We start from the raw sequence: 21,611 nt of genomic DNA on the forward strand, positions 1-21,611 counted from the left end.
TGACATATTTCGCTTAATATTTGGAGTACAAAAACAATCCTGATATCATTAGAAAGCTAGGAATCTCCTCTTTCCAACCGTGTATACAACTCAAAATGTGTCTTCGGGTCAATGCGACTGATTTCGATGGAGCAGGTCACATTTTGACAAGCATGTTGAACTGGTGATTATGGCAAACAATTAACGTGTTCAATATCAGCATGTCCTTCCATATTCCTCACGTTATTGTAAGCATGTTAGCATGCTGATGTTAGCATTTAGCTATACTGTGCAAAACAGCCTCAGGGAATGGCTTGCATGGACTTAGACCCTCAGTATTTGATCTTAATGTTTATTGGTTGAGCTTTTCATAGATAGTCATATTTGCAATAATAAGGAGATTAAATCATTCAGATCCTGTTAAAAGAATAAATAAAAAACGTTCCCAAGCTGATAATATCTCTGTTAAATTCTATATATAATTGTCTCTTTGTTAAACATTAAGCTGTCTTTGGCTCTTTTCTGCTGTAACAAATGTAAATGTCTCCCCTGTGGGACTAATAAAGGTATTCTGATTCTGATTCTGTATTATCCAGAATCAGTCTGATCCTGTTCCAGTGGACGATATCCTACGTTTATTTAAAAAAAAAACTTCATTTATAAGCTTAGTTTTGTGTCACCAAGGCGTTGGAGCTGGGATAGAGCCTGCAGGTGTGTCCTAGAGGTTACCTGTGCAGCACCAAAGTCAGCCCCATACAGGTCAGTGAACCTTTGTCTGCAGTGGTACAGTTGCTTAGATATGTGTTTCTGCTGGGCAGCCGAACGGGACAGAAAGAGCTGGAGGATATAGGAACTCTGTGAATTTAAAGGGAAGCTGAGTTCCCAGAGGAGTCTTGGTTATGAGATATTTTTTAATTGAGTTTGAACTTTTCTTGGAAAAGCCAGAGTTGAGTTAGTTTGTTTGTTGAATCTGTGACGTTGTGTCTTTGCTTTTAAATGCCAACAATTATCAGCCTCAAGATTTAATTGCATATATTGTTTCAGCTTATGACATGATATATTGTTTAAAAGTCTGATTACACACCAATTGTGGGGTAAAAGCCTTTCAATGTTTTCAAATAACTTTCCCTAAAGTAGTCCTACTTTTGTACCCTTAGTAGTTGTATGGAGTTCTTGTGTAATTATTATATAATTGATATATAATTCCGTTTTATTTTAAAGCAATCTTTGATGTTCACCTGCATGCCTGTTTTAAAAGATGTTACAACGTTTAAAGCATGCACCGGAGAGGGTCTTCGTGTTTTGTCTTATTTCTTGAATAATACATTTGAAAATAAAAATCCATCTAAGATTCTAAATGTACACTGGGACACTTTGTTTGTCTTTCAGGTGTCCATAAGCAGTATCAGCAGAATATGTGTTGCACAATCATGACCACAAGACAACATCATCACTATATTTTTAAATGAAAAGTACATATCCTATATATGGAAGGGTATAAAAGCATCTCAAATATTGTATTGGCTCAGAACCTTCTGTGGTGACTAGGTAAACACGTGTTTGCTATGACTCTGCAACTGTAATCTTTTTCTGCAATGAAACACTCCATGAGTTTGTATTCCCTTGAGTCTCACCGTGAGAGACTATAAAGTATTATTATAATGCGCCAAGAAGATCTTGCTCACAAAACCACAAACTATTCCTCTATGCCCCACCCCACATCCACTCTGACGGTGATGAAACTTTGAGGCCGATAACGGAGGACAAAGAAAACAAGACATATTTAGTATATAAATAAGTTATATCTTGGCTACCTTTTCGAGTGTCCTTGTTCGCAAAGGCAAACATCTCCTCGGGACTTAAAGCTAATGTAAAACAACACATGGTGGTAATGTGCCAACGTTACTCGGCTTCACAGAGATAAATAAAACCCCAAAACGCCAAGAGATACAAAATAAAGCCATGTTTAGCAAGAGGTGGTGGAGGGTTGGAAGGTGGGGGCGTGGGGGAAAAGGAGGGAGGATAGTGGCTGTTCACACGCTGCGGAGGAGATGACTGCTCCTCAGGTCAGAGAGTTTCCCATACAAAGATCTGCTTCCTCACTTATGGACGCTGAATCAGTACACAAGTCTCCACTCAGAGAGGGGTGTGCATGTGAACCTATAACAGTCATGATTTATGCCTTTTTGTGTATTCTGTGAAGAGAAAAAAAACACTGGACATTCCGAGCAGTTTTGCTTTTCTTGAGCTCCTCTTAAAAAGCATTGTGATGATGGAGGTGGAACAATGCACATTCTCATGGTAGGAACTGATGCTGGAGACATGCAAGGATCCTAGAATGATGATGCTCTCCAAGCCTAGATGAAGGTCAATGATCTCTCTTTATTCCTCTCCTTCTTCGTGCTTTGGCACTCTTGTCCTTTTGCAAAGTTGTTTTATCCGCGCATGTGTGTGCGCGAGCGTGTGTTCGGCTTGTTATAGGATTTGACACTGCACAGATCCCCCTGCTCTTTATCAGTTTGACACACAAGGACCAGCCAGAGATTACTCACCAAGCCATCATGCAGTCCCTTTTCTCTCAGCATTGACGTTGTGTAATTCTCAGATTCTACCAACGCAGCTGGATACATTCATAACACTTTTAGGTTGTTTTGTTATAGTTGTTTCAACACTTGCTTATTGAAAAAAGCAGTTAAAAAAAAAATAAAGTGACAAGTTTGAAAAAGTAAGAAAGCCAATATTCAAGCTGGAACTGTCAAAGCTATGTCAATCAAGAGAACCTCTCGTGACTGTTCCAGGCAAACCAAACAAACAGATGTTGACATAGATCTTTTTAAGTGGTAAGAAGAAGTCACGACTTACTGGCGCATTTCACCCTCTCCGAACCCCACTGCAACTTGTGTGGCACTTTCTGTTTGGTCTGAGGCAAGGTGAAACAACAACGTTAAAGAAAACAACTCATGAAGCAAGGCGACTTTAACAAGCTCGGCCTGGGCCTGAATGCCGACCGAGAGTGATAGGTTTGGAGCCTGGGACGAGCGCCTGAGCGTGCTCAGTGGGACACCCTCCCAGGCTTTTCCCACCACACTGGGGGCCGCGGGGCCAGGGGCTGAGGCAAGAGGTGGGCTCCTCGCACCACAGCAATCTTCTGGGCTGTGGCTGGGAAAGGCTACGGCCCACTGTTCTCACCATCTCCCCCTATAGTCAGTAGCGCAGCAGAGAGAGGGAGAGAGAGAAAGAAACACAAGGACATTCTGTAGTAGGGAAATCAGCTCTTAGTAATGAGTGTGTGGTGACAAGGGACTGGCTGTCAGGTGATAACATGTTGCAACAAAGCAGAGCAGAAAGTTGGCAAAAGTGACACCGCTCTTTGGGCTCTTTGAGATTTGGGCTCTTTGTTTTGATCTTGGATGGATAGTAATACAATTAGATTAACATCAATGTTTTCCTGCCGTAGAAGTTGTGTTTATGTCTGTTCCCATATCCAGAGCTAAACTGTGGTCATCCTTTTCCAACGACTCATCAGACAACTGCATAACATTAACAACTCAGAGTGCCTACGCAACATGTGGACCTCATGCTTACATTTCTGCACGCATTCGTAGAGAAGTGATTTTCTTCATTTCGTTTAGCACTTATTCATCTCAAGTTATTGGCTGTGAGAGCATGTGATGACTGAAGTATAAATAGATGTAATCAATTCATTACTTGAAGGTTGAAACTGATTATGTGGCAATTAACTGAATGAGAAAAAAAGCGAGTTACTTAAATCTACTTATAAGTGTATTTCTAAAAATATGACTGGTCTGGTGCATGTCTTTATATACTGTAGTATGGGTGCCTTAGCTCAGCAATCGTTCCTTAGTTTACAATTGCAAAACAATACTGTAGTGGGAACTTTTGCAACTGGTGGAGTTAAGTAAACCAATGTATAAGTTGCCCTAATTTTGACTTTAGTCAAAGTGAAGGCAGATGTGCATTAAGGTCACACATCTGTATAAGAGCAACTGCATTTGGTCTCAAATAGACATTGCCAATGTTCAGGAATAGATTTATTTGAGCAGTTTCCTGTGATGATCAAAAGGCCGTCAGAATGTCTCGAGTACATCTTGATGGTGTAGCGTGATTCAATTCTAAAAATACTCAAGCTAAATACTTCTGAAAATTCACAAGGAGAACACGTTTACCATTTCAAATCTTGAAGTGAAGCTCATTGGGTGTGCAAAGTAACTAAAGCAGCGACAGCAGAGTTTACCCTCCCTGTCAGCAGATGAGAATGGGGGGGGGGCGGGGTGGCAGCAGAGATAAGGCCTCATGAGCAGGAGGAGAGAGGGGGGAGGGGGCTGGTGAGGGTCAGTGGCCAAGCAACCATTAGTAACTTGCTTTACAGTTGTTAACAGTGCATTTGAAGTACAGCAGTCACACATGCATATCAACAAGCATATGCCCCTCCATTCACACACACACACACACACACACACACACACACACACACACACACACACACACACACACACACACACACACACACACGCACACACACGCACGCACGGACGCACGCACACACACACCCACACACACACACACACACACACACACACACACACACACACACACACACACACACACACACACACACACACACACACACACCATATGACAAATTGCTGATTTGACAATCTTCTACTGCTTGTCCCAAAATTACTCTTGCTTTCTTTCTAACATGAACTCACACAAACACACGTACACAAACATACTCTCTCGCTCACAGAAGCAAATTCAGGAAACCACCTTTATCAGTAACTCCACCCAAGAAGATGTTTTTAGCTGCACCCGCAAAGCCGAATGCATTCAACTCGCTTGAACTACAATGTCAGCAGTTTCCGCAGAAAAGAAATAGAAACCACAATCCAAGACCTGTTTTGATTTAACCGATTTGACTGATCAAAACTCACCATAAGTCACCCTATGATGGCCTAGTGATGGTGATTATTTACTGACTTGTCCTTTTCTCATGATATGGTTGCACGTTAAACAAAATAGTTGGGAACATAACAATTTAAAGAGCTGCATATTCATGAGTAACTTTAACAGCATTGTAGACTGCTATAGCTGCCAAACATCTATTACGAAAGCTGCAGCCATTAATCAAGCTATTTTTTTCTTCAAAATAACTCTGACATAACAATTACGTTTTTAATTGTAATCTCTTTCAGTACTTGTTACCAGCAGCAGTGACAGTGGTATTTTGTCACGTTGTGAGTTTGTATATGTAATTTTGGCAACATGTGACTGTCACATGCAGCGGGAACAACCACAGGGGCATTTTTGAGTACTTGGGCCCTTTCTCATTTCTCTAACTCCCCTCCTCGACTCCTATCCTCGAGACTTAGTCCCGCCCACAGGAGATGCGAGCGGAGGAGCCGAGGAGGGGAACCGAGGAGAGAGGAGGGGAAGCAGCAGGCGGTTAGAAGAATGAGAACTCCTCTCCTCTGAGCGGTCATTTTAAAGAGACGTCCATTAATGATGACAGGAGGCAGCAGCCCTCTGTCTGATGGACAGATGTGTTCATGACGACTTATATATTTACTTAATTCGGATTTGATTAAATGAGAAAGGGCCTTGGTGTACTACTTGGTATTTATATAGAGGCTTCTCAATATTCAAATGTCCCCTCCTCGACTCCTCGGTCCTCCGGTAGTGACCCGGAAATGAATTTCAGAGTGCCATTTTGAAGGACATCTCATTTCTCTAAATGCACACCGAGGACCGAGCATCGAGCGTCGAGGAGGCTCTCTGGAGGAGCTATAACCGAGGATACACTGATGGTTCCTCCACGGCTCCTCCGCGGATGCATTTCCGGGAACGGTGGAGGCGTGATGCACAACACACTCTCACTCCCTAAGCGTTCAATAGCGACGTTTGGTCAGTGTCCGTGGCGTCCAATTGTGACGCTCCTAGGCTCCTTCAGCGTCATAAAGGGACGCAAATAGCTTTCAACTGATTGCAATGTATTCCCATCTGCGTCGGGATTTGACGCTCATGGAAGCACGGCATTTGTTTATGCCGGCTGCCCTTAAAGCCAATGTGAGCGTCCATTCCCATTGGATAACGGAGAATTGTACACCCGGAAGTAAGTATTCCTCTTACTGTCGATTGATTTTACAGTGATATCTGCACTACTCATCGACTACAAAACACCGGATTATCCTTGTTAATTACACAACATTGATTGGTTTAAATTGTGTGCAATGCTTTTGTATTTTTCCCCTTCGATTCGGAGAAACAAATATTTTTTCTGAGTAAAGGATGGCAGAAGACACTACACTACCCAGAATCCCCAGCTATCGTTTGGACTACACCTTGTGCTCTGTTTAACAAACCCCGTTTTTTTCACCATTCATTCCGATGGCTGGCGTCTATGTCACATGATCTTCAAATTTCTCCCTGCAGAAAAAGAAAACATGGTCGAAATTCGTTTTATTCTCGGTAGAAAATGCCTATTTTAAAGTTAGTTTGGCCATTAAAATGCGTTTTGATGTCATTTGATGCGAGAAATATGAGTTGTTATTTCAGATTATGTGTGCAGTGGATGTACATGATCTTTAGTTTGCTAGTTATTACGAAGATTACTTCAGGAAATCGCGACGTTTTCATTGTTACCAAGGTGGTTGCTAGGGACGCTGCTATCGATATTATTTCTGTTATGTTGTGTAACTGTTTAATGGTGTTATCTTTATTGCTACCCCCTTCCAATGTATAGTGTTGGTCCACAGCCTAAACATATTAGTTTAACAAAATCCGCATCTAAAGATAGCCTACGTTATTTTCCCCCTGTGCAATTCCAGTCTCACATCTCACAGCACATCGTCATTAACAAATAGGCCTACCGGAAACAGACCGAAAACATTTAAAAAAAATAATAATAATACTTTTTCTGAGTGTGCTTGCTTTTCTCTTTGAAAGTCATCACATAACGGCATTGTAATACACGGTTCGGTTGCATTACATATTACATATCTGCCGTAGTTCTGTATTTATAGAGCCCTGATGAGAAGACAAACATGAGGAACTGAAAACGTGACGTGGATCATAAATATATCAGCCATTAAACAACATCTTACATTTCTTTTCACACAATACGTCTCCTTGCAGTATCAACACTAATTCGGCTCACTTTTATATTTGATCCAATTGGTAGATAGGCTGTATTTACACCATAAAGGTGCACAGCTGATATAAAGGGACACCTGGTGGTTAAAGCATGTTATTGAATTTAATTATTTTTATTATTAGATATTAATACGATCCCTATAAAGTATATTCATTACTCGTTATTCTCTACTAATAGTTAATTAAAGACTGTATGTAATGACTATTTTGCACATCCCTTTCAAGATTTCATGATTTTCTAAGGTTTATTGACATGTCATATAGGCCTACACAACTGTGGTGTAGTTCTGCACTGAATGAAAAACTTGGGTTGCAGGTTCCTCAATAGTGCATTACAAGACATCTATCAATATTTGGGCCTACCTCCAGCAATGTTAACTATGTTGAAGCACTTATTTTAACTGATATTATACATAATGTATTATACTCTTATAAGATCTATGTAGATATTTCATCTCCGGCCTTGTCAGGTATTGAACAATAAATAAATAAAGAACACAGAATTGTTGAATATAAAACACAGAATTTGTGTGATTATACTAAATGATTTTCAAATAAACACAACTGCATATTTAACTGTTACACATGCTGATGTAACGCAAATGTTCCAACTTGGGATCAATAAAGTATATCTTATCTTAAGCTGATCGATGGCTACTGCCATATTTTCAAAATGTGCCTCTGAACCTTGACAAGTGCATGTTTCAGGCTTATCAATTAATGTAATGTAATGTTATCACAGGGGTCACACACACAAGACCAGCTGTTAAATAAAGCTCTTCTGACCTTAGCTGGCATGTGGGTATATATATTAATACTGCCCATAATGGGCACAAGCAATTTTCACCCATTTATTAATTATATGTTTTAAATGTGAGTGTTTCCTGTCCCCTAAACCTCCAGGGATGTACACAGTTTAATACTGGCAACTTCTTATTATGGGAAATACGAAAATGTCTTTTAAAACTACAACTCCCAGTAGAGACGTGCCATAGAGAACATGTTGCGAAACAGAATAGCCAGCATGTGTAGTTCTGGGGACGGGGTGGGGGAGGGGGGACGCGGTGGACCCGTTCAAATCCAGTTTTGGACAGTCTGCCGTGGTTCCATCCCATTTCAAGTGCTGTTCGAGAATCGGTTTAACCCTCGGAGCACACTCTCCAATCACAGAGCTTGAGGACTATCAGGGGTTTGTCAAACAGAGCACATGGTGTAGTCCAAACGATAGCTGGGGATTCTGGGTAGTGTAGTGTCTTCTGCCATCCTTTACTCCTGGGAATGGACACTCACATGACCTTTAAGGGCAGCCGGCATAAACGAATGCCGTGCTTCAATGAGCGTCAAATCCCGACGCAGATGGGAATACATTGCAATCAGTTGAAAGCTATTTGCGTCCCTTTATGACGCTGAAGGAGCCTATGAGCGTCACAATTGGACGCCACGGACACTGACCAAACGTCGCTATTGGACGCTTAGGGAGTGAGAGTGTGTTGTGATGCACGGCCGGATTTATCTCAGCCAATGACAGCTCTGCATGCATCCTCTGGATATTATTTTAGAAACTGCTTTCATCGCGTCGCGATGTTTACAGTGAGAACAGCTGTGAGGTCCGTGCAGAAAGCAGAGCAGTGTGTAAAATATATATCACCCAGTATAACAGGCCTACATTACTCTCTGTATTTACTGTAGTTTAGTAGATATCTACAAACAAAGAGTCGATATTTTTCTAAGACCATGTAGTGCTTCACATAATAAAATACACAACGGCTGTAGCCTTATGCTTTAGGAGCTGTAGGTGTGTGTGGTAGGCCTACAGTGTGTATGTAGGTGTGTGTTGTACAGTGCGTAGATGCGGCGAACAGACGGGTCTCAGTTGGTTTGGTGTCCTCTGCTTAGGCTACTTGTAATACTTGTAAATACAACTTTTGGCCCGTAATTTCAATTCCCCATATCAGCGACCAGAGAGAGGGGGGGGGGGGGGATATATCCAGTCTCTGATTGTGTTACGTTACTATGAGAGTGCTCTCATACTTTAAATTGTATATATTTATATAAATATATTTGTGTGTGTGTCCGCATCTGTAGCCTGTTATTGTCTCATTATACCGCACTCTCAATGAATTCAAAGTAAATATGTGGGGGAACAATGTTCAGCTGATCTAACAGAGATTATAAAATACAGCGCTATGACAAAACACTCGACAGCTGATGCAGCTGTTGCCACGTAATAATGAACGGACGTCGCTTTTCGCTCAGAGGAGAGGAGTTCTCATTTCTTTAAACGTCTGCTGCTTCCCCTCCTCGGTCCTCCGCTTGCATCTCCTGTGGGCGGGACTAAGTCTCGAGGAGGGGAGTCGAGGAGGGGACATTTAAGAATTGAGAAGCCTTTTATGTCTGTCTATGTGGTGGGTAGTGTGACATCAACACAGCATGGTCTTCAATTAGTGTGTAAAAACAATCATATTACTGACAAACTGGCTTTTTTACATTACATTGTATGTCACTTGTTAGACGCTTTTATCCAAAGCGACTTACATACTCAATAGTGTGGGCAATCCCCACAGGAACAATTTGGGGTGAAGTTTCTTGCCCAGGCACAACGACATGCTGACTGCAGTGGGGTTTGGACCTGTGCTCCCCTGATCCGAACACCAACGCACTAGTCCACTGCATCATAGCCTCCCTGGCTTGTTGTCTTATTGTCTTGCATATACTGTATATACAAAATACATATAGTTCCCAATATTTGTGCAAATATGTGTTTGAGTAAAAGGGTGAAGTGAGAGATGGATAGAAATAATGAACATTCCAGGGTAAAAAGATAGAGCAGGTGTTGGGAATAAAAAACATTGATTGAAAAAACCCAAATTCTCACTTTGTTGCATGTATTTTTACATTGTTATAAATAATAAAAAATCACTTAGAGAAAAAATATGCAGGAAATGCATTCAAACCTTGTCAAGTTAATGTAAACAAAAATGTTGATGATTATTATTTAATGTGTTCATAGCAGTATACACAAGGGGTTTCTGTGTTGAAGAGCTGGGTCTCTGTGAGCAGTTATACAGTATATCTTTCATTAGGTTAAAGGTCACCTATTATGAAAATCCACTTGTTATACATAAACATGTGTCCCCTCTGTGTAAAGAGATTCGGAAAGTTTCAGGAAAAAAGATTGGCTCACTTTTTGTCCTGATCCATTTATATAAAAACCTGTCTGAAAATGAGCTGATCAGATTCTGGCCACTTTATGATGTCATAACGATTTCTTCCCCCCCACCTTATCCGCTGAATCTCCTCCTAGAGCACCATTGTGTTCTTTTTAACCAAATATCTCTCAGAGGGGCGTGGGGAGTGGCTCCTTATTTTCATCTAAAGTAAAAGACAATAGGCGCTTTCACACCGGAATACTTTTACCCGTATTTTTCCCGTTTAGTTCTGATAGTGTCTGGAATTTTGCGTCCACAACTAAAAGAGAACTTAGTTCAGAGAACTTTTACCCCCATTTGTATTGCCTGCTAGAGAGGTAGTACTAGCCTGGGGAGAAAAAAGTACCAATTTCTGATTAGCATTCGCCCCACGCACCAACGGAGAGAGAATAACTTAAGGCAACACATGCATGTTGTAAAATGTATTATCTCTTCGATTTACACACGGCATCTATTGCACGTCTGTCCGTCCTGGGAGAGGGATTCCTCCTCTGTTGCTCTGCCTGAGGTTTCTCCCATGTTCCCTTTAAACTGTGGGTTTTCTCTGGAAGTTTTTCCTTGTACGATGTGAGGGTCAAATGACAGAGGGTGTCGTATTGTCATACTGATATTCTGTCCAAACTGTGAAGAGACAAAATGTAACATTTGTGATATTGGGCTATATAAATAAACATTGATTGATGAGGAGGTGTCGGCGTTCTGGCGATTTACTCGGAAGGCTTCAGTCCCAGCAGCTTCTACTGAAGCCAGTCCCCAACGCCGGGGACTTCCTGCCGGGGAATTTGGGTGGCAGTATACGCCGTGAAGTGGTTTGCGGCCTACCAGTAAACCCAAAGCAGAAGAAGAAGAAGTGACGTCAGCGGCTTCATTTGCGTAATCTTCCCTCAGGGAACTTATTCCGGTGTGAACGCGATCTGTACTTAGTTCCATGGGGGTACTAAGTGCTGGGCACTAAGTACGGCAAAGTACTTGGTGTGAAAGCGGCTATAGAATCAGCACTTTTGAAACAGGGCTGAAACAGAGGGGTTTATGGGATGCTACAATGCACGATTTGTTTGGTATTTAGAGCCAAACACTTCAGAGACATGTTTGTATATATCGAAGACCTATAATATATCTATGAAAACAGTATAAAAGGGGACCTTTAATACATGTTGATACTTGATTGAAGGGAAAGTTACTTGAATGTAAAAAACCCATTGTCAAAAACACTGATTCTGATTCTACCTAAGTTAAAACACATGCAAATATATTTGTACTCAATTTTTTTGTTAAGGTCTGAAGGGATCTCCCTATTGCCATCATGCTTGTGGCCATGTACCTTAGGCCTACTATTCATACATCCATGTTAAAATTAGATGATTCTCTTAAAGCACACAGTCCCTCTTGATGCAACTAGAGACACATGCATAAGACAGCAGCTGAGATAAGAGCCATCCCTGGCGTTTGCATCTAAAAGCAGTTTATAAAATACAACATTGAGGCCAGGAAGACATTAATGCAGAGCATCTGTGGGTGTCAGGGGGCAGATATGTTTTGAACACGACCATGCTTTTTTATTTACCTGTGGATGAATAAAGAGATGATTTATCAATTCACCTCTTGTGTTCCCTGCTCTCTTTCACCACCTCCTCCCCCCTCATCTCATCTGGGGAATTAATCAGTTGTCTGACACATGCACCAAGGCAGACAGGGAGGCAGACAGGGGGAGGGAGATAGGAAGAAAGATGATGGTGGGGGGAGGCTGGGAAGGATAAGGTTGGCACGAGCCAAATTGGAAACATATCCTTTCAGCATGTCCTACCTTAGCATTTTATCTGTGAAAAGAGGCACAAGGGGGATGACCCCCACGGTTCAAGGGCCTAACTCAATTCTGTGATGAAACTGTGGCTAACTCCTCAACTGCCGAACGGACAGAAACGTCGGCTGAGAAATGGGAGTGTGGTGCGGGGTCCCCTCCCAACACCTGCAACCCATTGAAAGGACGGAGATGAAGTGTGAGAAAACCAAGAGGGAGACATTTAGAAGGTATTTTACAGCCTCACTACAACATTAGTTTTTTATTTGAGCGTTTATGTAAGATAACATTAACTTGATTATTTAAAAAGGATGAGAACATTGTGAGTCATCATCTAGAACAAAAATGGATCCACACTGCACTCTTTCCCCTAACACCTTTGAAGAAAAAGGAGTGGTATGCCAATGGCCCATAACCCAGGCTCTATTTTTATCTGGGCCCAGGTGGGATTGGATCCAGATGGGGCACCTGATCGCCTCTCTTTCCCTCTTTCTCTCTGCTCTTGGCTGGAGTTTCCTTGCGCTCCCGATTTAACCCTTGCATTGCTGGTCACACTTTATTCCCTAGAGACTGAGTGAAGAGCTGGGAATTGAATTAGGGGGTGAAGAAGTGTCTGCATGTGTGCACCTGACTGAGTGTGATTCCTACAATTGTATGGAAATTAAATAAAGTTTGACATGTTTTTATTATTATTTACCATGCAAACAAGACATAATCTGATACAGCTCTGAATAAGGTCCTCCAATTCTAATCATGGCATTACATGTGCTTGCGGTTTGGTGGTTTATGTTTCAATAAAAAGCACAGCACAAAAATAAATTACAAACAAATATTCAGTGGTGACTTTGCAGCTTGACTGCATTATGGGCCCATTCATTTTTAAGTGTTAGGGCAAGAGGGGGTCATGTCTCATGATCCAATGGCAGGCCAGAATACCCCAGACCCAATGGGTTAACCTAACAGGAAACCTGGAGGATACACCCTATTAGGCCTGTACTTCCTGCTACTTTGAGGCATGTACAATTTATGAGCCCAGAGGTACGGTGCACCACTGCAGATCTGATGGATTTCCGCTTTCGTTCTCCAAAAAAGACTGAGCCAGAGCATTTTATGAAAGAAAATGTGAAAAAAAAGGCAGATAAGGTGAATAAAAGAACCATCTGCAGGGCACTCTAAGCTTTGTGCCAAACGGTCTGGAAAGAATCACACATTCTGGCAGTACATCCTATAAATATGCTCTGATCCTTATAATTCAAATGAAACGTAGGAGGATATTAAATAGATCCCATTGCCTGAAAGCCAGTTGATATCAGTGCCAGTGGTGTGAGTACAGTTCTTCACCAGGAATAGATGCCTACTAGAAATATCCCAAAATTGATAACAGATTTACATAGAGAGCTTCAGACAGGCTACAATTTCCCTTTCTAAATCCATACTGTAGTGGATCTCACATCTTTGTCGCATTACATCGACAGACACAGTACATACAGGATACTTGTCTGTTTGGTAAATGTGCTGTATTTGTCAGTACATTTCCAGGTGGTTGACCTTTGTTGTTGAAGTCTCTGTTCTCTGGAAATAGCTTCAAATGAACAAGCGGGAACAATGACATAACTGACGCTTCACAGTGACGCAGGAATGAAAAACCACAGAGCCATTTACAGCAACAAAGTGTGAAACCCTTTTGGATTATAACATTATTTAACACATTTGAGTAAAACATGTTGTGCCAAGATGGTCAGCTGCCAATGTTGATTCACTAGAAAACAGCATGTAGTCTTCTACTTCTTCTCATGACAATCATTCATTCCCAAAAGTGTTTATGATCTGCAACAGCAGAAAGAAACATCACCATGAACCGCCGTGTCTCTGAGGTTTTCGGTATGTTTGTATGTGTGGGTGAAAAGAAGTAGCGCTTACGCATTTGCCAAACCTTCAAACAATGTCTCTCTGATCTGTCCGCAGGCTTCAGATACGCATTTCATGATGTAATATGCACTACAGCTTCTCGTCTTCAGACTATGTCTCGCTCGCAGCGCTGCAGCCGAGCGTGACAGACACCTTGTTCCCTGCATGTCAGCAGATGTTATTTTCCAAACATAGAACAAGTTGTAGAGTTTTTTTGTGTTTTACATTCAAAAATTGCATGGGTGTAGGAATTCAAGAGAATGTCCTTGTACGTGTTTGTTTTTTGGGGCAACACAAATCACATGTAATTCAAAGCTAATAAAACATGTATCATTTGTAATTAGCTACAAACATTACATTTAGTTTATGTGCACAATATAATGTTATAAACTATGTAACATTTCCAACTTAATTATAGCTTTTTTCCTATCGCTACACTTGCATGGCTACATGTTGGTTCAGGCAGCAGGAGGATGAGGAAAGATAGAGAAAAGAGGGGTAACAGGAAGTAGGAAGTACAGGAGGAATGGGGGTTGGGGTGGGGATAAAGATAATGGGTGGTTTAGCAAGTAAGACTATAGGACTGGACATTTGTAGAAGAAGGATGTCAGGAAGAAAAGGATGAGACAAAAGATAGGCAAACAGTCTCCACTGCTGTCAAAGATGATAGAGTAACTCAGCATCTTTTAAGACACTGTCTCCAATAATTATCATGCTGCAGTAAAACACTGATCCCCGGATTGCTCAGAAACAGACCAAGTGGATTTGAGCGTCTCCGCTGAAGCAGAAGATCAAAGACCCTACATACAAAAAACGTCATGAACATCTCCCTAACATAGGGCATGCAATAATCGTAATGAATCTAAATGTATTGTCGGACTACCAACTGATCCACTAATAAATCTATAGGCTTTCCTCATTGGCTAAAGATACATTTAGTTTTATCCCAAGGGCAATTTCCACCATGCACACGTACTTGTCTGGGGTCTCAAACAAGACAATGCGAAAACCTGAACATCTAATTTACAGTCTCGACCATGTTATTTTCTCACTGCCCTTAAAGCTCCTTACACACCAAACTGACACCAAAGAACACGTCCCGACGGAACGTCGCCTTGCGTCGCCTTGCGTCACCTTGCGTCTCTGCGTCTTGGCCATGTGTCGCACTGGAACACACTGCAAAGACTTCAGCCGACGGCCAAGTTGCACTTACGAACTGCGCATGCGTGAGTGGCAATAACTCTCCTTACCAGCAGGCGTCGGTAGTGTGTATTCATCATTCAAAAGAGGCAACAAGACAGACTGCGTGATACACAGAGAGAAGAATAACAGACTGCGTGATATAAACAAACAACAAATAGCGTGTGCGTTCTATTTTCACTCTACAACGAGAAGCTCATGGGGTTTTCCCGAACCTGTGTCGAGAGCTGGAGTTAAATGAAATCTCAGATTTGCCATCTTAATAGTTGGGTCCCTCACTTCCGTTTTGCTTCTCATGCATTGATTCGCTAGCTGAACAGCCAATCAGAGTGAGTTATTTGGCCGACAGCCTACCGATTCAACATGTCGAATCGGCGGCGAAAGGTGTCGGCACGGCCGAAAAGAGACGACGGTGCAGTACACACCAATCTGAGTAGGGCGACACAACGCTCATCGAAGGCCCGACATCTATCGACGCCGAAAATCGGCTCGGTTTGTAAGGACCTTAAGGTGTGGAAAATATCTCATTCGAAAAAAGAAACGCTCAAGACATTATTCTATATTGGCTCATGCTTCGATGCTGTGTACGTGTCTAGAATCCTGAATGTTAATCAAATATTACAGCAGATATTAAGGTAACGATAAAGTGATTGTTCAACTTTCACTCTGGAAATGTATTTAGCGGAAAGGTGACCTTGGCTGTCATCCAAACAGTCTTTTAGACAAAACAAAGGGAGTTATTAGGTACTGAATTGAGCAGTCAATAGAGGCACGTAGGCCTAAATGACTTAAACGCAGTTGGCCGATTGTCACATTTGATTGACTAAATTAACATTGCCTTTGCTTGGCATATGGAAAGAGTACAGTTACATAATGTCCTTTGGATAAGAAAGAATTCCTCCCATGTTGTTGCTCTTGAAGGCCAAAGCACTTGCACTGTATCAAAAATAACTTGCCTCTCCCACATATGATGATATTTGGAATATGATTTAGCCTTGTCGCCAAGTTACTATCAACGAGGGGCCTAAGATAAACACATGTTATGGGACCCAAAGGTCTAGCACCAACACTGGGCTGGGAGGACAGGCAAGTGCGCAGGCCCTTGGCCCCGCAAAAAATCAGCAGAAGCCAAGCAGGAAACATCTGGAAGACCCAGTGCAAACAGATGTCGGAATGAGATAAGGGCCTATGAGTTGGAGTTCAGCCTCCCATCTCTGTATGATGAGACTTTGTAACATCCAGGTGGGCTGTAGCCTTGGCTCCAACAGCTCAAAGGTCCAAATAATCAAACTACAGGTTTTTTTTTTCTCACACTCGCATCTGGTCGAGGCTGTGAATGTTGTCAGTAACTTGTGTTCCATTGTTCCTCGTCTCATTTTGATCCATTGTCAGCCAGACTCTCATGAGACTCCCGTTATACAATGTTTTTGCCTCTCCAGGTCACCATTTACATCATTTCCTGCCATAGTTTCAACTTCGGCTGGGCAACAAATGGAGTATGCATCAATGGTAGGCCATTCACTCGTATTGCCAACGATTCAGCTCATTGTTGTACTGGAAATTGTTTGATATTGAATTGCAGCGTCAACTGTATTGTTTATTTTCAATTGCTCATCTAAACACTTGAGGCCATAGTCAATGAAAAACAAAAGACCGGCACAACACTGGTACAACTGTGTATGCATGTGATTGGAATTTGGAATTTAAACTGTTAAGTATCATTGTGTCCTAGTTTTAACCCTTTGTCTCTCCATTGCCACAAAGAAACATACTCAGTTTTCCCTCATGACAGCTGATTACTTTGCGTGAGGAACATAAAACAGAGGAGAAAATAACAGAGATAAATTCTGAAGAAAACTATGTCATTCGCGCAGATGAGTAGAAGCCACATGGGAGGGTTGGTTCCTGTTAAACTATAAAAAGGTCTCTCTTGGGACATGAGATCTGAAGTGGAACTCACAGATTGTTCTGCAATCAGAGGCGACTGCACACCACCAGCCTGGATCTTCATAAATTGATAAATAATGGGTCCTTGGTGGCAGGGAAAAGTTAGAGAAAAGTTGGTTGGAGTGAGAATGGAAATACAATTGTATATGGAGAATTTAAGCAGATGCCAGTGGTTAATCCTTGTCTACATAACAACAACGGAAATGTTAAAAAAAAGGACTTCACAATTCTCAATTTGCCATTTTAAGTTTGGGAGGGTTGATTGGAAAAGTAGATTGCCGTACATGCTGGTGAATTTGTTATTGTTCTAAATACTTCTATATATATATAAATAATTCTACTCCCAAATTACATTTCAATTAAAGAAGTTATGCATTTGGTTAGAGTTGGGGTTAGGGTTAGGGTAAGGGATAGTGTATGTCAATTGTAGATTTCACCCTTTTACCCATTGAATTATTCTTAGTAAATAATGTTACATTTCTTAAGTTAGAGAAAAAAGAATGGATGGATTAATTTCACATTTAATTAAATGTAATGTACCGACACTACTTCATTTGGTCCAACAGGATAATGTGACCATATTTGGACACATCTTGCAGACATGACTCGGATTTCCCCCACTTTATGCTGCCTTAACCACACCCTTTCAAGTAGTAATTACAAAGATTTACCAAAGTACCCTTGGGATGACCAAGAGTCCGCCGCACAAACAGGAAGTTGAGAAGAGGTCAGAGAATGAGAGGAGGAAGTGCTGGCAAACAGCAACAATACAACAGGAGGAAACCCCCCCATTATAAATAGGAACAGACCCCTGTAGTGGGGTGTTCGGGGTCACGATTGCAGGGATGAAAGACAATAGGGGAGCAAGGCCGCTGGCCGACCAGCGTAGGTGTGATGTGTCTGCGTGACCAAGATAGTAGATTATCAAGGGTCATGGGAGACATAAGCAAGCAGTCGCACAACAAGACTGAAGTGCAAAACAACTGTCAACTGTTGTGTCATGATTTGATTTTTTTTAATATGCTTTACTCAATCAATCAATCAATCAATCAATCAATGTTTATTTATATAGCCCAATATCACAAATGTTACACTTGTCTCAGTGGTCTTCACAGTTTGTACAAAATATCAGTATGACAATACGACACCCTCTGTCCTTAGACCCTCACATCGTACAAGGAAAAACCCAATTAACTCAATTAATTGTCTCCTTAATCTGAATGTGTGCACCCGCCTGTATGTGTGTATGAGGAAAGATGGTCATTCTGCCCTTCACCTAAAGCAGCCTGTTAAACTGTAGAGCGATGGACCTTCACCTAGTTTCAAATGAGCATCATAAACACCAGACACTTCCCAAAAGGAAATCCTCAGCATGGCTAGACAAAACAATACAATCACTATCACAATGTGCCATCTGCCAATGCTGTTGTGCACAAGTTGAGTCAGATTCCGTGAATGTTTAAAAACCCAAAAAGATATCGAAAAAAAGCAGTTTTTTGTGACACAAATAAGTGATTTTGGTAGGATTTGCTACATTATGGTAGAACTGCGAACATTGCTCTCGCAAATGCATTCTCTGCTGACAAGCAAATATTACAGTGATTGTTTCAACACAATCAATTGCGGATAATGATTGTTGATTTTAAGATCCTCTGTGTTTGTATCAGAGTCAATTTCTAATTACTGAAATTTCCGGAGATGTATTCATAGATGTATTTAATCTATTCAACTTAGATAGGAATACATGAAGCACTTAACTTTAGATGTTTTTCCAAAAACAGTTTTCCTGTGCAAATCTTTTAGAGTAATAATATGAACTGAGAGAAGGGGTGATGAGTCAAATGGAACTAACAAAGTAGACAAATCACACATGTGGGAAAAGAACAACTGTAATCTCGAGAGGGATGTGCTCAGATCTGAAATGACAAGTGTAATCTTGAAAAAAGAGCAGAGGGTCTCCAGGTTTGCGTCGGATCACACATCAATTACCACGTTTGGATTGATTTCGACAGGTCTAAATGAGGTACACACGCAGATAATGGAAAATGTCTCTGTGCTGACACTGTCAAAAAGATAAATTGTCAGGTCAAGAAAAGGGCTGAAACAAAAGCTGAATATTTAGTTGACAAGCATGCATATATTTGAATCATTAGAAGTTCACTTTCTCGGCTGCAATCCATCATTCTGTGAAGGGGAAACAATATCAATGGCGGTCGGGTGACTTCCATGGCATGTCAGAATCAAGTTAAGCCTGCTGATGACTCCCTTTGGACGTCGGGTCAGTGTTAATTATCCGTAACATAATGATATTAAATTGCATTCCCTACCAGCATTTGAAAAATGAATCGTTCCAATTATATGTTGACATAAAAAGCAATAGTTCATGCCAGTTTTACAATGAAGTATAATATCAAGCTATGGTTGACAAAAACTTGGAGTAAACGCCAACAAGGAACCCCAAGGAGTAGGCTGAAGTCTCAGAGGAGTTTGCTAAGCCACGGGAGTAAATGACATGGAGGGCTTAGGGCAGCGTCCGAGGCCTTTCACCTTGGCGCTGTTAACAGTCAGGCCTGTGATCCCCAGGTCCCCTTTAAAGACCCCCTTGGGTTTAGGACTGTAACCAGAGAGTTGAAATAACAGAGGAGGAGAGCACCATGCAGTGGGGCCTCATGTGGCGTGGATGGCTCAACCCCACTCCCTGCTCAGGGCCTGGAGAGAGGTCACAGGGTAAGAGAACTTTTTCCCTCCTCCCTTCTCTTTCTCTCAAACATAGATCAGGCAGGCAGCAGGAGGTCAGAGGGAGGTGGACTCCCTGGGGCCTGTGGTGGGTGGACACAGTGGCTAAGGTCAAAAGAGCCCTGGTTGCAAGACATTTATCGCTAAATGCCTCTGTAGTGAAGCTCAACTGGCAAGAGTGAGGTAAATGTGTGAGCGCCCATGCGTTTGCCAGTATGCATCTATAAGTGTGTGTTTCAGATTTTACTGCCGAGGCAAGAGTACGCCCAAAGCAGCTCTCTGTATGTTGGAAATCACAGCATGGGAGTCTGCTACCTCTGTGTCTTGACTTTGATGCTTTAACCAGAAGGTGAAATGCTGTGTAATGGTTAAGAATGTGGTATATCAGAATATTTGTGTAAGCTTTAAGAACTTTAAGGATGTCTTTTTTGTGGATATACTTTCTAAAAAGCTGTAGAAAACCCATTAGCCCCTCTTCCAAAGAACTATTAGGACCACTGCCCATGTACATCTGAGAAAATGTTTGTCCTTTTCAGACATAACTGGCGGGATTGACAGTCCCTTTACAATGTTTTTGCAGTCCATGTCTTCACCCTATTTCCTATTTTGAATAGCCTCTGTGTGTGGAACACGAACTTGGCATGCCAACTCAATCATGTCTATCAGTTCATCAGGAGCTAGCAGACCTAGTTGGGACTTAATGGAGGAAGTGGAGTGCAGATATGTCAAACTTCACATGAAGGACACAACTAAAAAGTTAGAATGTGAGTATTTGAGGTAATATGAACAACAATAATCCAATCCAATCCATTTTATTTATATAGCACATTTAAAAACAACAGAGTTGAACAAAGTGCTGTACATCAACAACTGTATAAAAACATAGCATAAATACATAAAAACAGACAGGACATGAAACAAATGTAATACACGAGACAATGAAACCAGATCAGAAGCCACCGACTGAAAAACTCTCCGATATGACAAAACACTAGTAAGGTAAAAAATGAATAAATAAATGAATAAAAACCACATTTAACAGCACAAATAAGAAGTGAGATCCCCGCAACATTGTTTCAACACTGTCTGCCATTACATGCTAAAGAAAAAATAGTCAGTTGAGTTTGCTTTACTTTCATTCTGTCCTCAGGATATTATTACTGTTTGGATAAGTGGACCCCCTTAAAAAACAAAAAAATATACAAACTCCCACAATCAGTTATTGCAATGCAAATCCATTATTATTTCTGCTAAACATTAGCATAATACCTTTTCTTGGTGACTGCAATGTGTGCAACTATTTACGTATATGCAATGACAAACATTCAGTATATAGTTTGTAGATCTTTTAAATGTCAAATTATTAGCTATATTTCACAATATGTTGATCATTGATTTTGAAACGGCTGCAGAGTCTTTGTCTCAAGGTGGGTTGTCTTAACATCTGTCATTTAAATAAATGGTAAGCATGGCCTGCTCTCGGTTTCATATCACGGATAAAAGCTGGCTGTTCGTGAGGTTGAATCTACGAATATACTGTCTATCTACTTAGCATACCTGTCAAACCCTTATGCATCAGCTAAGTAAAACAGAGGAATGGAAAAATTAAAAGGTCAAGTTGAGTGGCGGTTGATTCAGAGCACACAACTACTTTGGTAACC

The sequence above is a fragment of the Pseudochaenichthys georgianus genome, chromosome 13, assembly GCF_902827115.2.
Source record: "Pseudochaenichthys georgianus chromosome 13, fPseGeo1.2, whole genome shotgun sequence".
In the NCBI taxonomy this organism is placed as follows: Eukaryota; Metazoa; Chordata; class Actinopteri; order Perciformes; family Channichthyidae; genus Pseudochaenichthys; species Pseudochaenichthys georgianus.